The sequence below is a fragment of the Aquarana catesbeiana genome, linkage group LG07 (genome assembly GCF_042186555.1).
Source record: "Aquarana catesbeiana isolate 2022-GZ linkage group LG07, ASM4218655v1, whole genome shotgun sequence".
Taxonomy (NCBI): Eukaryota; Metazoa; Chordata; class Amphibia; order Anura; family Ranidae; genus Aquarana; species Aquarana catesbeiana.
In genome coordinates, this window is record NC_133330.1 from 72,919,746 (window position 1) to 72,939,760 (window position 20,015).

General features: G+C 41.4%; 1 protein-coding gene across 3 annotated transcripts in view; it reads left to right on the forward strand.

Moving 5' to 3' along the window:
- The window catches only part of PHF2 (PHD finger protein 2), a 441,387-nt gene that overhangs the window by 212,846 nt on the left and 208,526 nt on the right, over positions 1–20,015 (forward strand). The window lies entirely within an intron of this gene.

A 20,015-nucleotide genomic window follows, 5' to 3' on the forward strand; every position in this document is an offset into this window, starting at 1 on the left:
ATATATATATATATATATATATATATATATATACATTATTATGGATTTCCTCCTGCAGGGGGCGTGCGCACGCCGCCGCCGCCGGCCCTCCTCTGCTGTGATAACTCACAGCAGAAGCCGATCTGCGGGTGCCAGGCACTCTGTGTCCTCCGGCACTTGCCGATCATCCGCAATATACAGATTACTGAGATATGCCTATGTAAACAAGGCATATCTCAATTCTGACAGGGGGGGAAGGGATCGATCCTGTTTTCCTGCAAAGAAGGGACTAGAATCGATCTCTACCCATAGTGAAAGCAACACACAGTGTACACAAAAACAGTGACTAGGCACACGATTAACCTTTTGATTGCCCTGGATGTTTAAGCCATTGTCAATTAGTTCAGTGCATATTTTTTAGCACTGATCACTGTATTAGTGTTACTGGTTCCCACAAAGTGTCAGCTAGTGTCCGCTATAAGTCGTTGATCGCCGCCATTACTAGTATAAAAGAATAAAAGTTCCATAAATATATCCCATAGTTTGTAGATGTTGTAACTTTACGTAAACCAATCAATATACGCTTACAGGGGGTCCCTGGGTTACAAACAAGTTAGGGACTTTAGGTTTGTTCTTAAGTTGAATCTGTTTGTAAGTCGGAACAGGTAAATTTTTTAAGTGTAGCTCCAGCCAAAAAATCTATTAAGTTTTGTAGATAGCATAGGGAAGGGTTATCACCCCTGTAACATTTGTTTTGCTGTCTGTGCCCATGTTCAGAAAATTTCACCTCACTTTCTGTCCCAATGACAACTGGATTTTGAAAATTTGGGGTTATTAGGGAAATAAGGATTGGTGATAAAGCATTAGTGGAGACACCTTTTTTCCCATATTAACTCTTACAGGAGAGAATTTCCCTTCCTAGGGGTAGATTTAATCTCACTTCCTGTTGTCTCCCTCCGTTTGTAAGTAGGAGTCGTTTGTAAGTCGGATGTTTGTAAGTAGGGGACCCCCTGTATTGGGATTTTCTTTTACCAAAAACATGTAGCAGAATATATATTGGCCTACATTTTTGAAGAAATTTGATTTTTTTATATTTTTTTTTATTGTATTTTTTTTTATTACAGAAAGTAAAAAATATTGTTTTTTTTTTGTTTTTTTTTCAAAATTGTTGGTCTTTTTTTGTTTATAGCGCAAAAAGTAAAAAACAAAGTGGTGATCAAAAACCACCAATGGAAAGCTCTATTTGTGGGAAAAAAAGGACATACATTTTATTTGGGTACAACGTCACACGACCGCCCAATTGTCAGTTAAAGTAACGCAGTGCCGTATCGCAAAAAATGGCCTGGTCATTCCGGAGGTCAAGTGGTTAAGACCAGGCCAATTCTGACACGTTTTGTTTACTTTTAAAAATCTGTATTTTTTTGTTAGAAAATGACTTAGAACCCCTAAATATTGTACATATATTTTTTTTTAACCAGAGGCCCTACAGAATAAAATGGTGGGCGTTGCAATTTTTTATGTTACACGGTATTTGTGCAGCGGTTTTTCAAATGCAATTTTTTCGAAAACATAATACATTTTAACGAATTTTGTTGCACAAAGACACAATATAATACTCAACATTTTGGTAAAAAATAAAAGATGATGTTACACCAAATAAATAGATACGCTTGTAGGAATGGTGACAAACTACGATACTTACATGTCTCCAAAGGGGATGCTTTTAAAAGCCTGTAGCTGCAGGCATCATCCCCGTATAACACTTCAAACTGCTGCCGTATATATACGTATTGTGGTTGGCAAGTGGTAAATTTCAATGGGGACCTACTTTTTTGGTGGGATTTTAAAAACCACCCCAAAGATGCAGCATGCAGGACTTTTCAAAATTCACTGCACCCACAGCGCAGTTATTGAAGAATTCCCTAGGATTTAACTTCTTCCGTACCGCCCGTCGTTGTTATACGTTGGCTGTTTGACGTTGAATACCATATAGCTGCCATAACCCCGGTATCTTTTTAAACAGCGGGCGGTCCACTTTCAGATAAAAGTGGTCTCTGTGGCGGATTCGATGCAAGATCACTTTTATCGCCACTCCCCAGGTGTCTCCGCCGTTTACCGGAGCCGTCGGTAGCGGCGGAGACGATCGGGTCCTATCCTCTGAGAGACATGGAGTGAAGTGAGGGAAAGATACCATACCATTGGATGACAAGAGCAACGTCAAACGTCACTTCCGCCCAATGGTCTTAAAGGGGAATTTTTTTTTTATTGAAAAAAAAAAACTTTTTTTTTTTTTTTTAAATTATTGCTTTTAAGTGTAAATGTGAGATCTGAGGTCTTTTTGACCCCATACCATTTTCATATGCGGGCGCTACTCACGTATGCGTTCGCTTCTGTATGCCAGCTCGTCGGGACAGGGCACGTTAAAAAAAAAAAAAAAATTCTTATTTATTTTACCATTTATTTGTTATTTTTACACTGTTCTTTAAAAAAAATGTGTCACTTCTATTCCTATATGAAGGAATGTAAACATCCCTTATAGACATCCCAATAAAAAAAAAAGCATGACAGGACCTCTTACATATGAGATCTGGGGTCAAAAAGATTTCAGATCTCATATTTACACTAAAATGCAATAAGAAAAAAAATGTCATTTAAAAAAATACAAAAAAAAATGGCCCTTTAACCACTTCAATATCAAGTACTTACGCACCTTCCTGCCCAAGCCAATTTTCAGCTTTCAGCGCTGTCGCAATTTGAATGACAATTGCGTGGTCATGCTACACTGTACCCAAACAAATTTTGTATCATTTTGTTCCCACAAATAGAGCTTTCTTTTGGTGGTATTTGATCACCTCTGCGATTTTTACTTTTTGCGCAACAAATAAAAAAACACCGAAAATTTAAAAAAAAATAAAGTTTATCTTTGTTCCTGTTAAATTTTTTTGTAAATAAGTTTTCTTCCTCAATGACGGGCACTGATATGGCTGCACTGATGGGCACTGATATGCGGCACTGATGGGCACTCATAGGCGGCACTGATGGGCACTCATAGGCGGCACTGATGGGCACTCATAGGCGGCACTGATGGGAACTTATGGGTGGCACTGATGGGTACTTATGCGTGGCACAGATGAGCACTGATGGTCACTGATAGGTGGGTACTGATGGGCATGGATGGGCACTGAAAGGTGGCACTGATGGGTGGCACTGATGACACTGATGGGTGGCATCGCTGGGCATCACTTGTTTTATCTGGACCATATTGTTGCCAGTCAGTGCCCATTTGTGGGCACTGATTGGCATCTATTGTGCATATTTTTTTATATGTGAATGGCCAGGTATGTACCTGGCCATCCACATGTTGCCCCCTTCCCTGGTGGTCCTGGGTGGCATGATGGTGGTCCTGGGTGGGCATCCGAGGGGGGGCTGCGCTGATAAACAATCAGCGCAGACCCCCCCTGTCAGGAGAGCTGCCGATCGGCTCTCCTCTACTCACGTCTGGCAGACGCGAGTGAGGAAAAGCCGATCACCGGCTCTTCCTGTTTACACTGTGATCAGCTGTGATTGGACACGGCTGATCACGTGATAAAGAGCCTCCGTTGGAGGCTCATTACAGAGATCGGTGTAGCGGTGAGTCAGACTGACATACCGCACCATAGATCGCCGCGATGAGCGCCCCCACGGGCCTGCGGCGGCTGTTATCCTGAAGGACATCATATGACGCCCAGTCAGGATAACTAAACCACCGCCTGGCCGTCATTCTGCTATAGGCCGGGCGGGAAGTGGTTAAGAGCTATGGGCGGAAGTGACGTTTTGACGTCGCTTCCGCCGCGCAATGATATGGAGATGGGTGGGGGCCATCTTCCCCTCTCCGGAGCACAGCAGGAGGGGCCCTCTCCCGCCGCCGATAAAAGTGATCTTGCGGCGAATCCGCCGCAGAGACCACTTTTATCTTGAAGCGGACTGTCCGCTGAAGAAGAGGATACCGGAGTTATGGCAGCCAGCTGCTGCCATAACAACGATATTCCTCTTCAAATACCGTTGTATAACGACGGTGGGCAGTCCCGATGTGTTTAAAGTGACAGTCAGCACCCTATTAGGATCGGTGTTCAACATTTACAGTTGGAGTTGAGTGGTATCCTAAAAACTTCAACAAAGCTTACTGAAATCTCTGCAAATGCTTTGTCATAGCTTGCTGTTCACACTGTTCTTATACAAGCTGAAAGCTGTGTGAAACGGGCTGTACTGTGTTGATTGTCGGTACCACTTCGTACAACATTCTTCAGCTGAAAAAATTGAAGGAGCCAAGGTGTAAAATTGTCAGTTGAACAATCGGTTGCAGCTTCTATTCGGGTATTCCGACAGCTGCCAGTGTTGGCTGAATACAATAGCCACAACCAGAGATTCTGGTTTAGTGCTGTTTAGTGTGTATAAAAGAACCTCTTTGTTTTCTTTTGTTCATCATGCTTTAGCCCTAGGCTGTACACGGTACATGATTTTTTGCCAAGTGGAGATTACACCCCACCGTCCCATGCTCAGCTCTGCAGTGGTCAAATACTGCAACCACAGTGGGCAATAATCTGGCATTGATAGCTGAATGACAGGAGTGGGCTTAGAGCTTAAAGTGGTATTAAAGGTTCAGCTTTAAATTAAAATAAAAAATAACAAAGATGTCATACCTGTTCTGTGCAGGGGTTTTGCACAGAGCAGCCCCGATCCTCTTCTTCTCGGTTCCCCCGCCGGCGCTCATGACTCCTCCCCCTTGACCAGTGCCCCCCATAGCAAGCTGCTTGCTATGGGGGGCACTGGTGCGTTCTCGCTCCCGATTCCTGCTTGGTACGTCCATAAGACACATAGAGCCGTGACTTAGCCCCGCCTCCTGCTTTCTCCTCATTGGCTCACTGGCTGTGATTGATGGCTGCCGCTGCTGTTTTGGCCAATGAGGAGAGGAAGTCCTGAGATAGCCGAGGCTCTTGTGCACATCACTGGATCAAGAGGAGGCTTAGGTGAGAATTAGGGGGTCTGCTGCACACAGAAAGATTTTTTACCTGTATGCATAGAATGCATGCAGGTAAAAAACCTTCAACCTTTAGAACCACTTTAATCTTGATTTGGCCTAGACCTAAAACCTAAAACCCAAATTCCCAAAAATATGGGACACTGTGTAAAATCTTCATAAAAACAGAATGCAACAATTTGCAAATCTCATAAACCCATTATTATTCACAATAGAAAATGTTTAAATTGAGAAAATGTACCATTTTAAGAAAAAAAATAAGGTAATTTTTAAATTGATGGCAGCAACACAACTCAATAAAGCTGGGACAGGGCAACAAAAGCTGGCAAAGTAAGTGGTACCAACAAGGTTGTCCTGGAGGCACATTTTGCAACTAATAAGGTTAATTGGTAACAAGTCAGTAACACCGGCATTTTTTCAGTTTAAACATTTGACATGTTTTTTTATTTTTTGTTATGATAGAAATTGTAAATCATTGCATTCGGTTTCTATGTAGATTTTATACAGTGTCCCAACTTTTTTGGAATTAGGATTGTGGGATCCAAGGGAGTCAAGAAGGGGCACAGGGATCTGTCTGAAAGATAATTCCTATACTTGTAGACACCTCAATGTTCCTGTGCTCTAGCACTGTTGCTACCTTCATTTTTAGTACTAGGTCAGTCTGGTAAAGACTTTGTGGCCTATCCAGTTATCTCAGTAGTCACTCAGCAAGGATGCTAAAAGCACAGTCCTCCAATTAGATATACAGGTAACCACTAGAGAGAGAAGCCATAGATCTGTATAAGAAGGGCTGTCATGTAAAATCGAAGGCGGGCAGATGGAAAGTATTACGTATAACTTGAACCAATGTTAATTTTGGCAGCAAATTTCGATGTAGTTTTAGTCTTAGTCTTTTGACTAAAATTTTAGTTTTAGTCCCAATTGTTTTAGTCTTATTTAGTTGAGTCGACTAAATCTGCAATACTTTTATTCGGCTAAAATAATTTTATTTGACTAAAATCGAATGGGTTTATTTAAATGGCAATGCATTATTTAAGCATTTCTCTAGAATTTCCAAACTTATTATAAACTCCGGAAGTAAAAAATTCTAATATGTTATTATTTATGATATTAAGGTTTGAACAAATTCACTATTTAGCCACTCTTGATGGTCTGAGAAGGCGTGTAATGCACAGAGTGCTCTGGATGGTGGTCTGAGGAGGCCTGTAATGCACACAGTGCTCTGGATGGTGGTCTGAGGAGGCCTGTAATGCACACAGTGCTCTGGATGGTGGTCTGAGGAGGCCTGTAAAGCTGCATAGTGATCTGGACAGTAGTCGGAGATGCCTGATGCTGCACAGTGTTCTGGATGGTGGCTGTCTACACAGTGCTCTGGACAGTGGTCTGAGGAGGCCTATAAAGCTGCATAGTGATCTCTGGATGCCGGTGATCAGAGGAGGCCTGTAATGCTGCACAGTGCTCTGAATGGTAGTTGTAATGCTACACAGTGCTGTGGACAGTGGTCTGAGGAGGCCTGTAAAGCTGCATAGTGATCTGGATGGTGGTCTGAGAGGCCTGATGCTGCACAGTATTCTGGATGCCGGTGGTCAGAGGAGGCCTGTAATGCTGCACAGTGCTCTCAACAGTTGCTGTAATGCTACACAGTGCTCTGGACAGTGGTCTGAGGAGGCCTGTAAAGCTGCACAGTACTCTGGACTGTGATCTGAGAGGCCTGTAAAACACAGTGCCCTGGATGCTGATGGTCAGAGGAGGCCTGTAATGCTGCACAGTGCTGGATGATGGTCTCAGGTCTGAGGGATGGCCTTTAATGCACAGTGCCCTGGATGCCGGTGGTCAGAGGAGAGGAGGCCTGTAATGCACACAGTGCTCTGGACAGATGGTGGTCTGAGGGGAGGTCTCAGGCCTCTAATTGTAATGTACACACTCACAGTGCTCTCTGCTCTGGACGGTCGTCGTCGGGAGTGGGACTCTCGTCAGGACTCGGGAGGCCTGTAATGCACAGTGCTGCTCTGGACGGTCTTCTGAGGACTTGGAGCCCTGTAATGCTGGCTGCACAGTCGCTTGCTTGCTGCCAGCGGAAGCAGGCGGAGTTCCATGGAAACCGGTAACTGTCTCACATTTTCATTTCGTTTTAATTCGTTAGCGAAAACAGAATTGATTTTCATCATAGTTTTCGTCAGTGGACGAAAATGTGGTGTACTTTTCGCTTCGCTTTCGTCACTGTAAAAATGATGAAAATTTTGACAAAAACATTTTCGTTGACAAAATTAACACTGACTTGAACTATGTGCTTCCTGAATTACAGCCTAAAGTTTTATTCTTTGAAGGGGATAAATATTCCTCTGCAATGACTATCCTGATTTTAGCTTGAATGTACCAGTTTACCAGTTAGCAAGGAAGCTAGCAATAGACCTGTCTGCTTTATTTATGTCTTGTGTGATAATGTGATGAAACATTGTCAATGACATTCTTGCTGCTGTAGAATATGTTTGCACTTTGTCGGCACATTTTCTCACTTTTTCCTTTTACAGCTCTTGCTTTGGACAGAGGCATTGTGGAAAGATCCATTTAGACAAAACAACAAGAATAGCTCTCATTGTGTCTTTGTGATTCTTAAAGCAGACCTGTCACTAAGAAAGATCATGGTGTTGTTTGAATTCGCCACTATGTTACACTTTTAAAATTCAGCCATGTATGGTTGGCCTGATGCTTTTCTATTACTTAAGAACAATGTAAATATTTTTTGCTTTAAAGGATAAGTTCACCTTTTTTTTTTTTTTTTTGACCACTTCAGCCCCGGAAGATTTTACCCCTTTCCTGACCAGAGCACTTTTTGCGATTCGGCACTGCGTTGATTAACTGACAATTAAGTGGTCGTGCGACCTTGCACCCAAACAAAATTGACGTCCTTTGTTTCCCACAAATAGAGCTTTCTTTTGGTAGTATTTCATCACCTCTGCGATTTTTATTTTTTGCGCTATAAACAAAAAAGAGCGACAATTTTGAAAAAACACATTATTTTTTACTTTTTGCTATAATAAATATCCCCGAAAATATTTAAAAAAACTATTTTTTTAGGCCGATACGTATTCTTCTACATATTTTTGGTAAAAAAATCACAAGTATATTGATTGGTTTGCGCAAAAGTTATAGCATCTACAATATAGGGGATAGTTTTATGGCATTTTTATTATTATTTTTTTTTATTAGTAATGGCGGCGATCTGCGATTTTTATCAGGACTGCGACATTATGGCGGACACATTGGACATTTTTTACACTATTTTGCTGTAAAAATGCATTGATTACTGTGTAAATGATGCTGGCAGTGAAGGGGTTAACCACGAGGGGGCGATAAAGGAATTAAGTGTATCCTGGGGAGTGATTCTAACTATGGGGGGGGGTGAGCTTCAAGTCACAAGACAGCGATCGCTGCTCTCGATGACAGAGAGCAGTGATCTCTGTCATAACACAAGGCAGAATGGCGAAATGCCATGTTTACAAAGGCACTTCCCCGTTCTGAGGTTCCATGACACGATGCCGGGAAACCGGTGGACATCGAGTCTGCCGGTCCCACGGGCACGGTCATGCTGTATGCGGCGGACACACACGCCCGCCTGCTATCCCCGGCTCTTAAAGGGGACATACAGGTGCCTATTTGCCCACCGCTGCCATTGTGCCGACGTATATCAGCGTGCGGCAGTCGGCAACTGATTAAAGTAATAAATGTACATTGTTTTACAGGTAAAAAAAATGTACATTTACATTTAAGCAGTTTTTAATCACTTCAATATTAGCATGATACACCCACTTCTTTTTCAGGCCATTTTTTTTTTAGTTCTATGTATATGTATGTGTATCTGTGATAGTTTGACCGACATTTACTGGGCATGCAACACTGTACCCAAAATAATTTTTTGAGACCAGCAGATCTTTCTTTTAATGGTACTGTATTTAATAACCACTTTTTAAAATGTATTTTACTATATAAAGAAAAAACAAAAAAAACAAAACTAAAAATATTGAGGAAAAAAACTTTTTCCTTACTTTTAATTATAAAACATCAAATGCAAAAGCTAGGACAGTACAAACACCCCATAATTACCCATTTTTTGAAAACTGCTTACATCTGTGATCTCTGAGATTGGTCATCACAGTGATCACAAGGCAGAGAGCCACTATGGTTTTTACCCTGTGATCTCCGCTGTCTCATGTCAGAAGGACCATAGGCATTGTGTGCATGCCAGGCACGTGCAGTAGGAGTAAAAAAAAATCTACTTGTAACCATCCACTTACTCCCCTGGTAGGGAGATGGTTAAATCAGAACTTCACCCAAAAAGTAGACGTTCTGCTCTTCCTCTTTCCCCCCCCCCCCCTTTTGGAATATTTTCCTCACCTGCCCACAACCTTCTGGGACACATTGCAGGTCCCAGGAGTCTGCTGGACCATTTACAGAGCACAGAGGAAAGCCGGCTGTGAAGCTCCAAGGCCTAGTTCCCACAGTTAGCATGTCGGGATCCAGGACCTGAAAATCAGAGAACTGGCTCAGGTGAGGACAGCACTGAATCTCTGGACAGGTGGGTGTTTGTTTATCAAAGCCAGCAGCTACAGTTTTTGTAGCTGCTGACTTTTTAATTTTCTGGAATCTGGCTAAAGCTCTACTTTAAGCAGGCAAGTCAACCGAGTCTGAGTTAAATACAAATCTGATACAAAATAAAAAGTTAGATAAAGAATTAAAATGATGAAAGAGCAAGCTTGAAAAGTTTGATAATCACGTAAAAAATGATTTTAAAGCTGGAATCTAGCCTTGCCTGCAGTATTACACAGTTATACATTTGTGCAACAAGTCAGACAGAGACATTTCCTGGCTGAAGGATGTCCAACATTATCCAGCCTTACCTTCCTGGCTCGTCCTGTCAATGGATTTCAGTTCTTTTATTAATGGGGCCATTACCTAGTGCCTAGGAAAGGCCACTCCTCCAGGCTGACACCCACCCATCAAGGCATTGTGATACTTGCACACTTCCTCTTAAGAGCATGCCCACTGCTTGCATAAGGGCTGAGGGCTCTTGAGAGGAGTACTGAAGCAGGGTGCTGTGATGTTCTCAGTTAGCTATGTATAGCACTCTGCTGGTCACTCCACCGGCCATGTTTTTTGTTTTTTTTCATGTTGATGAGGGGGGAACAGTGAAGGTAAAATATAAGTAGACATAGGGAAGCAAAGCCCTGCTCCTCACCAAGATGTCCGCCTCCGCACAAAGACACAGTACACAAGGCAGAGTAAGTTAGTAATGGGGATTCAGATGCAGGGAGATCACAGGTAATACTGGTGACACATTTTTTTACCCCCTGTTAGCCTTTTTTGGGACACATCTTCCACAGGTCAGGTTCTCAAACACTGTGCCAATAAAGATTAACTGCTTGCTGACCACCTCGTGTAGGAGCACAGTGGCAGAACGGCTTTCCTGCGCTGGATCTCATATCTAGTACGTGATCCAGCACTTCCGGGTAGGGGCGTACGCCGCCGACGCTGTGATCGGTCATAGCACAAGCAAATCAGCGGGTTCCGGCCAATGGTTGACCTTCAGCACCGCTGGTTGGCGAAGAGAATGACAGAACAGAGCTCTGTGACTGTAAACAATACAGAGCTCTGTCCTGTCAGCTGGGATGTGCTGGTTTTGTTTCCCTGCAAAGCAGGGAATAAAAACCAGCACATTCCTTTGTAAAAACAGCGCAAAATGAATGCACAAGGAACTGTTGGGCACACATTTAAACCCTTGATCGTCCTAGATGTTAACCTCTTCCCAGCCAGTACCATTAGTACAGTGACAGTGCATAATTTTAGCACTTATCACTGTATTGGTGTCGTGGTTCCCACAAAGTTAGTGTCAGATTTCTGGCCATACTATCACAGTTCCACTATAAGTTGCTGATCACCGCCATTACTAGTATAAAAAAAAAAGACAAAAATTCCAGTATATATACCATAGTTTGTAGACGCCATTACTTTCATGCAAACCAATCAATTTACGCTTACTGGAATTTTTTTCCCCCAAAAAAAGTAGCAGAATACTTATTGGTCTAAATTTCTAAGGAAATTCGATTTTTTTAAAACTTTTTATTGGCTATGTTTTGTAGCAGAAAGTCTTTTTTTGTTTATAGCACAGAAAATAACCCAGTTGTGATCAAATGCCACCAAAAGAAAGCTCTATTTGTGGGACAAATATGATATCGATTTCACTTGTGTACAGCGTTGCATGACCGTGCAAATGTCAGTTAAAGTGTTTGTTAATCTGTTTATATAAGACTATGCCAGCCCCTCTATTAGAGGCTGGCATAGCACACTATGTACTGTAAGTGGTTTTAAAAAAAGGAACGTTCTAAATACCGATTTTTCAGCTGTCTTCAGGCAGGTCACATGACTCGTGGCCGCTTTACAGCTCCGATGGATGGCTTTTTTGGGAGGGGCCATGATCTCCCTCTGACATCAGCCGGGGAGATAACGTGGCCGCTCCGCTCGTCTCCTCCCGCAGAAGCTCTGTCTCGTAGCTGTAAAGCGGCCATGAGTCCCGTGACCGGCCTGAAGATAGCTCAAAATCGGTATTTAGTTTTTTGGTTTTTTTAAGAATAGCGGTGGGGACACAGACACACAAAGGGAACTGACAGGCATGAAGGAGGGGATGAGGGGGGGAAAGGAGAGCAGAGGGGACATATACGTATGACGGAGGGACATACTCTGACCACGGTGGTCAGGGCTTAGCAGCCCTGATTTTCGTGGTCAGCATAGAGATGGCATACAGGAAGTGGCAGATTCAGGGAGTTTTTTTTAGTTTAGAGGGGAGCAGATTACACAGCACAAGCACTGTACTGTGCAATCTGCTTTAAGGGATCAGGATCTGATTTTTTTGGGGGGGGGGTTACAAACACTTTAAAGTAACGCAGTGTGAAAAAGCAAAAAATGGCCTTTTACATAAAGGGGTTAAATCTTCCGGAGGTCAAGTGGTTAATATGTGATAAAAGAAAATGCTATAATTATTTTTTTTTATTATTAAAATTTTATTAAATTTGACATGTCCATTAAAACAACCTTCATAACATATTTATATTTATCACAAAACGTCAACACATCTTTATCTACTTCCCAATCCCCCCCCCCCCGCAAACAAACAAAAAAGGGAAGCATTCCCCTCTCCCCCCTCCCTCCTCCAAATTTCTTATATTAAATATGTTCCCAATTCATCCAAGCCAAGGAGAAAAAAAAAATTTTTTAAGAGGCTTCTATGAGCCATGTCCATATCACTCTTAACACCCAAAAGCAAAAACAAAAAAAACATTTAAGAGTCTTCTATAAGCCATAATCCAACCCATTACCTATCTATAGTGAATATACACCTCATCTTCCTTTAACCATATCTACTCCTTCTATCCCCATCCTATATATCCATCTTCCTTTACCCTTCCCCCCATGTGCTCTGCCCCTCTTCCCATTATTAAATCCCACCTTCCTCAACATCAAGTGCATCGCTCCTTCCTACCTACCTACCTATATCCCCTAGAGTAATGGAAGAAAAAGGGGGGGAAAGGGAGGTGAAAGGGAAAAGGAAAAAAAAACCCTCTCCTCCCCCCCCCCCCAGGGGCAACCGCATCCAAGCCCAGATACCACGCGGCTTTATATATTATTACTCTAAATGATCTCCAGAGAGCATTGTTCCCAGCTTGCCCATATTACCCTGAATTTTTCCTTTCTATCTTTAATTGCATGTACCCATCTTTCAGCCTCCATTATTGAATTGACCTCTTTCTAGTCTGTTTCCATAGCCTGGGTATTAACAATTTGGCTGCATTTAATAGATGTGGAGTAATACTTTTCTTATATGATCTAATAGACATTGGTGTCCAATGAAATAGAAAATTTAAGGGCGTTAATTCCATGGGTCAAGAGGACAACCTCTCTACCCATGGAGCGATCTCTTCTATGCTATAATTATTTGAAAAGAAATTATGGGAAGTAAAATGTTTTGGCCTGATATAAAGATTGCATGAATACAATAGTAATATAGAAGGTCAATAGTATAGTTGGGTAGAAATAAATAGGGATATTTTCAAGTAAACGTTTTAGATTGAAATTAAAAGAAATAAGAGCCTTTCTCGACCTTTTCAACACAATAGGAACCCTTGAAATAACTTTCTGGTCTTAGGGAAACCCTGCTAAAAGTTACTATATCTACAACTGATGATGCATTAGTGTGATGGGAAGAATGTAGTGAGAAGAAGGCTCCTTACACTTGTGGTCATTGGGAAGAATTACAGATAGCTAAGAAGATCATTGGTGTCAGTGGGAACTTATCTGAGAGGCAGAAATTGCTCATTGCTCAGGTAACCCTCAGCAACCTCTGGAGGAACCCTAGTTGAGAGATCCCTGTTCTAACAATGGCTGCTGAACATAAAACTGGGATGTGGCTGCCCCACATTGTGTGTAATAGAGGTGCATCTCATAAAATCATTATAGAATATCTCCAAAAAATATTTGATTTCAGTAATTCAATTCAAAAAGTGAAACTCATATATTTTATATAGATGCATTACACACAGGGTGATATATTTCAAGCATTTCTTTCTTTTAATTTTGATTAATTATGGCTTAAAGATAGTGAAACCCCAAAATTCAGTATCTCAGAAAATTTGAATATCACATAAGACCAATAAAAAAAAAGGATTTTTAATACAGAAATGTTGGCTTACTGAAAAGTATATCTATGTACAGTATAGTATGCACTCAATACTTGGTCAGGGCTTCTTTTGCATGAATTACTGCATCAATGCGGCGTGGCATGGAGGCGATCAGCCTGTGGTACTGCTCAAGTGTTATGGAAGCCCAGGTTTCTTTGATAGCGGCCTTCAGCTCGTCTGCGTTGTTGGGTCTGGTGTCTCTCATCTTCCTCTTGATAGTACCACAGAGATTCTCTATGGGGTTTAGGTCAGGTGAGTCTGCTGGCCAATCAAGCACAGTGATACCACCATGATCATTAAACCAGGTATTGGTACTTTTGGCAGTGTTGGCAGGTGCCAAGTCACTGACTGTGAAAACTTCACACTGTACCTATTGCAACTTGGATTCTATGCCTCTTCATTCTTCCTCTAGACTCTGGGACCTTTTTTCAAATGAAATGCAAAATTCCACAGTCCGTGGTAATTTGGGGAGCCATGTCTGCTGGTGTTGGTCCACTGTGTTTTATCAAGTCCAAAGTCAGCGCAGCCCTCTACCAGGAAATTCTAGAGCACTTCATGCTTTCCTCTGTTGACCAGCTTTATGGAGATGCCGATTTCATTTTGCAGCAGGACTTGGCACCTGCCCACACTACCAAAAGTACCAATACTTGGTTTAATGATCATAGTATGACTGTGTTTGATTGGCCAGCAAACTCGCCTCGTATTTTCAAGAGGAAGATGAGAAACACCAGACCCAACAATGCAGATGAGCTGAAGGCCGCTATCAAACCAACCTGGACTTATAACACCTCAGCAGCGCCACAGGCTGATCGCCTCCATGCCATGCGGCATTGATGCAGTAATTCATGCAAAAGGAGCCCCGACCAAGAATTGAGTACATACTATACTGTACATAGACATACTTATCAGTAAGCCAACATTTCTGTATTAAAAATCCTTTTTTTAAATTTCGTCTTATGTAATATTCTAATTTTCTGAGATACTGAATTTTGGCTTTTCACTAGCTGTAAGCCATAATCATGAAAATTAAAAGAAAGACATGCTTGAACTATCTTCTCTCTGTGTCAGAAATATCTTTTGCATGACTTGTGCTCGGTTCACACTAGGACGACTTGTCAGGCGACCTAGTCGCCTGACAAGTAGCGTCCCGTTCTGTACAATGGAACCGTTCTAAGGGGAGCGGCGCAAGTAGCTCCGACTTAGAAAAAGGTTCCTGTACTACTTTGGGGGCGACTTGCATAGACTTCTATACAGAAGTCGTTTTGCAAGCCGCCCAGGCAGTCGTGTGCAGGTCGCCTCGGTGAGGCGACCTGCAAGTCGTGCCGCCCCTGTGTGAACCGAGAATTACTGCATCAATGCGGCGTGGCATGGAGGCGATCAGCCTGTGGCACTGCTCAGATGTTATGGAAGCCCAGGTTTCTTTGATATTTTTCTCTCTGTGTGTAAAAACATATATATAAAATATATGTTCCACTTTTTGAATTGAATTACTGAAATAAATTAACTTTTTGATGATATTCTAATTTTATGAGATGCAACTATATTTGTGTACATTTTATTTTTTTTAGGTTTGTAAATATAAATTTAAACTTATGATTGCGTTCCCCTTTAAAAACTTATAGTCAACCTCCTAGTCTCATACTCTGCCCATAGCTGTGTGGGTTGATCTTGGTTTGCCATGTCTGGCACCTCTGTTGGTATATTTAAATTGAAGTAGAGAAAAGAGCGGCTTCCATCACTTGAAATGTCGGAGTAAAATAATTTAATTCCCTTCTAGACCTTTGGTGGGTCTCTCGTTCCACTCATCCAATTCTTGTAATTTCTTTTGTCTGCCCGGCCAGCTGCCACATTGGAGAGTGTGTCACTAGCAATATTATGTCATATATTTCAACGGATTATGAGAATCCGTCACAATACTTAGATTGCTTCTTTTTTTTCTGCATACCTTTGTTTTTTTTGTTTTTTTAATGAAAACCCAGCAAGCTTTCATACAGTCCAAGGACACGGCTCTGTTTCCTCAGCATACACAGACTAGATTGTTGTTGCCTTCAATTGCGATTCTGTTCACTCGCCGGGATCACTCAGTTTATAGCAAACAATTCATTACAAAGTAATTATAATAAATGAAAGATGACAAGAAGAAAATTTTGAAATAGATATTTTTTCTTATAGCCTTATTTCATGACAGAGGTCTTGATAATCCTACTAGGAATAAAATAATCTATTTATCTACTCTCCTGTGTTATATAGTTTTGTGTATATATATATATATATATATATATATATATATATATATATATATATATATATATATATATATATATATATATATACACACACACTCGAAGGCCACTTTATTAGGTACACCTGTTCAATTGCTCGGTAACACAAATTGCTAATCAGCCAATCACATGGCAGCAACTCAATGCATTTTCTAGATGTGTTGAAGATGACTTGCTGAAGTTCAAAACGAGCATCAGAATGGGCAAGAAAGTGGATTTAAAGAGGAACTACAGTCTGTTCACATCATTTGTAATAAAAACATCTTTGCCATTCTGACGCTTCCCTCCAACCACTTTGCATATTTTTTTATATATACTGCAATTCTGTACTTGCCAAATATGCTGCAGAAATCTTGCTTCACTGAGTCTGGCTGCAACCATTTTAACTGTGGGCAGCTGAAGCTGCTGCCTGTTTACTTCCTGGATTTACACAGAGGCACACCTCCAGCTCTGCAGCCCTGCAGCTCTCATTGGCCCTCTTATGACTCATCCCCCATCCCTTCCTGGCAAACTCTCACAAGAGTGAGAGAGAGAGAGCTGTGCATGATGTCATAAGCCTAGGCTTTTTACCAGACATGAAACAGGAAGTTGGCTTTATAAGGTATTTACTGGCAGAAAAAAACAAATGTTTTACTATCCAAAGTTAAAACAACAAGGACAGAAGATTTAATTGATGGAAAGTTGAAAAAATGACTGAAGGTCCACTTTAAGTACTGTCCGTGATACTTTTTTTATTTGCACAAGTACAGAATCACAGTATATATAAAATAATATGCAAAATGGTTGGCGGGAAGCTTCAGAATGGCAAAGATGTTTTTATTACAAATTATGTGAGCAGCCTGCAGTTTCTCTTTAATTGTTTCTGTCGCAAGTGCATAGAGCTGCACGATTAATTGTTAAGAATCGAGATTGCGATCTTTTCCCCCTCGCGATCTTGACAATGCATTTTCCCAGATTCCTTCTATGCAGAGAATACTCTGCTGAAGCCGACAGCTGTCAAAAAAAAAAAAAAAACGGGCAGTCTGCCAAGTATCACAACATTTCTCAGCTCTGAGCTACCTATAAACATTGCAAAATATTGTCCTTTAGATCAAAGGAATAAACTTCTGTTTGTAAATGAGGAAAGTTTACCCACTTCAACACTAAACCTTTTTCTGACATTTGTTGGTTTTTAAATAAAATCATTTTTTGCTAGAAAATTACTTAGAACCCCCAAACATTATATGTATCTTTTTTTTAGCAGAGACCCTAGAGAATAAAATGGTGGTTGTAGCAATATTTTATGCCACGCTGTATTTGCGCAGCGGTCTTTTTAAACACATTTTTTTTTGGGAAAAAATACACTTTAATGTTCATTCATTAAAGTTAGCCCAACTTTTTTGTATAATATGAAAGATGATGTTACGTGGGAGAATCGTGATCTTTATTCTAAGCAAAAATATTGTGATTCTCATTTTGGCCAGAATTGGGCAGCTCTACAAGTGCACGAATACGGCTACAATCACCTCTGCAATATAAAAAATATTTGCTTTCCCTTTTTTTTTTTTTTTACATTATGTATTCTGGTTACTATATATATCAACAAAGCACTAATAAAACTAGATACATTTTAGCATTTGTAGCAGCTCTTTTGCACCAAATCTTCTTATGTGAAATTCCATTGGAATGCATTTCATCAAGAAGTAGCCAATCTTCTGATACACTTGTTGAGCATTTAGCCATTACCTGCTCAGCCTGCCTCATCACACCCTTTCTTACTGCTAAGTGCCTTCCAACCTAACCGCTTATCAATAAATACTGTGAAGGCTCCAGATCCCCGCTCTCTTACCACTAGAAAATAGTCCAACTCATTAAAGGTGGGCTATCAGAGTTCATTCACATGGCCACATAGACCCCCACCTGTTTTCAGAACTGTGCATCCATCCTGTACAGATGTAAACACTGGTATGTGCAGAAAGATCCGTACAGCCGCTGCATCGCACAGCCTGTTATTGATTTTGACAGGCTGGCTGCACGAAATACATGTAATTCCCCGGATGCATAAACACATGGGGGGTACACAGAGGATTGGGTCTATGTGCTCGTGTGAATGAAGCCTTAAAGTGGATCTTCAGTCATTTTTTCATCTTTCCATCTATGAAATCTTCTGCCCTTGTTGTTTTAACTTTGGATAGTAACATTTTTTTTTTTTCTGCCAGTAAATACCTTATATAGCCCACTTCCTGTTTCTTGTCTGGTCATTAGCCTAGGCTTATGACATCATGCACAGCTCTCTCTCACACTTGTGAGAGTTTTCCAGGAAGGGAGGGGGGATGAGTCACAAGAGGGCCAATGAGAGCTGCAGAGCTGGAGGTGTGCCTCTGTGTGTCTGTGTAAATCCAGGAAGTAAACAGGCAGCAGCTTCAGCTACCCACAGTTAAAATGGTTGCAGCCAGACTGAGTGGAGGGAACATATTTGGCAAGTACAGAATCCCAGTATATATAAAATAATATGCAAAGCGGTTGGAGGGAAGCTTCGGAATGGCAAAGATGTTTTTATTACAAATTATGTGAGCAGACTGCAGTTCCTCTTTAACCATTTCAATACCAGCCACTTACCCCCCTTCCTGCCCAGGCCAATTTTCAGCTTTCAGCGCTGTCACTTTTTAAATGACAATTGCGTGGTCCTGCTACACTGTACCCAAACAAAATTTTTATCATTTTGTTCCCACAAATAGAGCTTTTTTTTTGGTGGTATTTGATCACCTCTGCGGTTTTTATTCTTTCCTAAACAAATAAAAGAAGACTGAAAATTTTGAAAAAAAAAAAGTTTTTCTTTGTTTCTGTTATCAAATTTTGTAAAAAAGTAAGTTTTCTCCTTCACTGATGGGCACTGATAAGCTGCACTGACAGGCACTGATAGGCGGCACAGATGAGGTGGCAGTAATGAGATGGCACTGATGAGGTGGCACTGATGGGCACTGATAGGCGGTACTGATGGGCACTCATAGGTGGCACTGGTGGGCACTGATGGACACTGATAGGCGTCACTGATGGGCGCTGAAAGGCTGCACTGATGGGTACTTATGGGTGGCACTGATAGACTGCACTGATGAGCACTGATGGCTGGCACTGATACATTGCACTGATAGGCATCACTGATGGCACTGGCAGGCATTTTTAATGGGCACTGACTGGCAGCTGCCTGGGCACTGATTTGCATATCCCTGGTGGTCCTGTGTGGTGGCCAACCCCGGTGGTCCTGGCGGCATCCCTGGTGGTTCTGGGCGGGCATCCGCGCGGGGGAGGGCTGCGCTGATAAGCAATCAGCACAGACCCCCCTTGTCAGGAGAGCTGCCGATCGGCTCTCCTCTACTCGCGTCCGTCGGATGGTAAGTGGTCAAACAATACTGCTAGCAATTGCCTTATACTATTTTCAAATGGCGATAGTTCCAGATTTTTATGTCACACAATATTAGCACAAAGGTTTATCAACTGCAAATTTTAAACAAGAAATACACTTAAGGTAAAGCAGAACTTCACTGCATCCGAGCGCCACAACCCAAAAGCACGGTTTAATTATTTTTTAATATTCAAAGCAAACTCTTCCATCTATCCATGTCTCCATGCTTTATATTACTGAGAAATCACATTGAAAAACACCCCCTAGCATTTCTGGCCGTAGGCCATTTTGAGTAAGGGCAGAAGAATGGTGTAGCATTTACTTCCTGGAATTCATCTGCCCTTAGGCATGTAGACTCTCGTGGCGTAACATCATCTTTCACAAAAAAAATGGGCTAACTTTACTGTTTATTTTTTTTTATTTCATGGAAGTGTATTTTTCCACCAAAAATTGTGTTTGAAAAAGCATGACATAAAATATTGCAACAACTTCCATCTTATTCTCTAGGGTCTCTGCTAAAAACAAATATAATGTTTGGGGGTTCTGAGTAAATTTCTAGTAAAAAATACTGATTTTAACTTGTGAGCAACAAATGTCAGAAAAGGGTTTAGTCTTTAAGAGGTTAA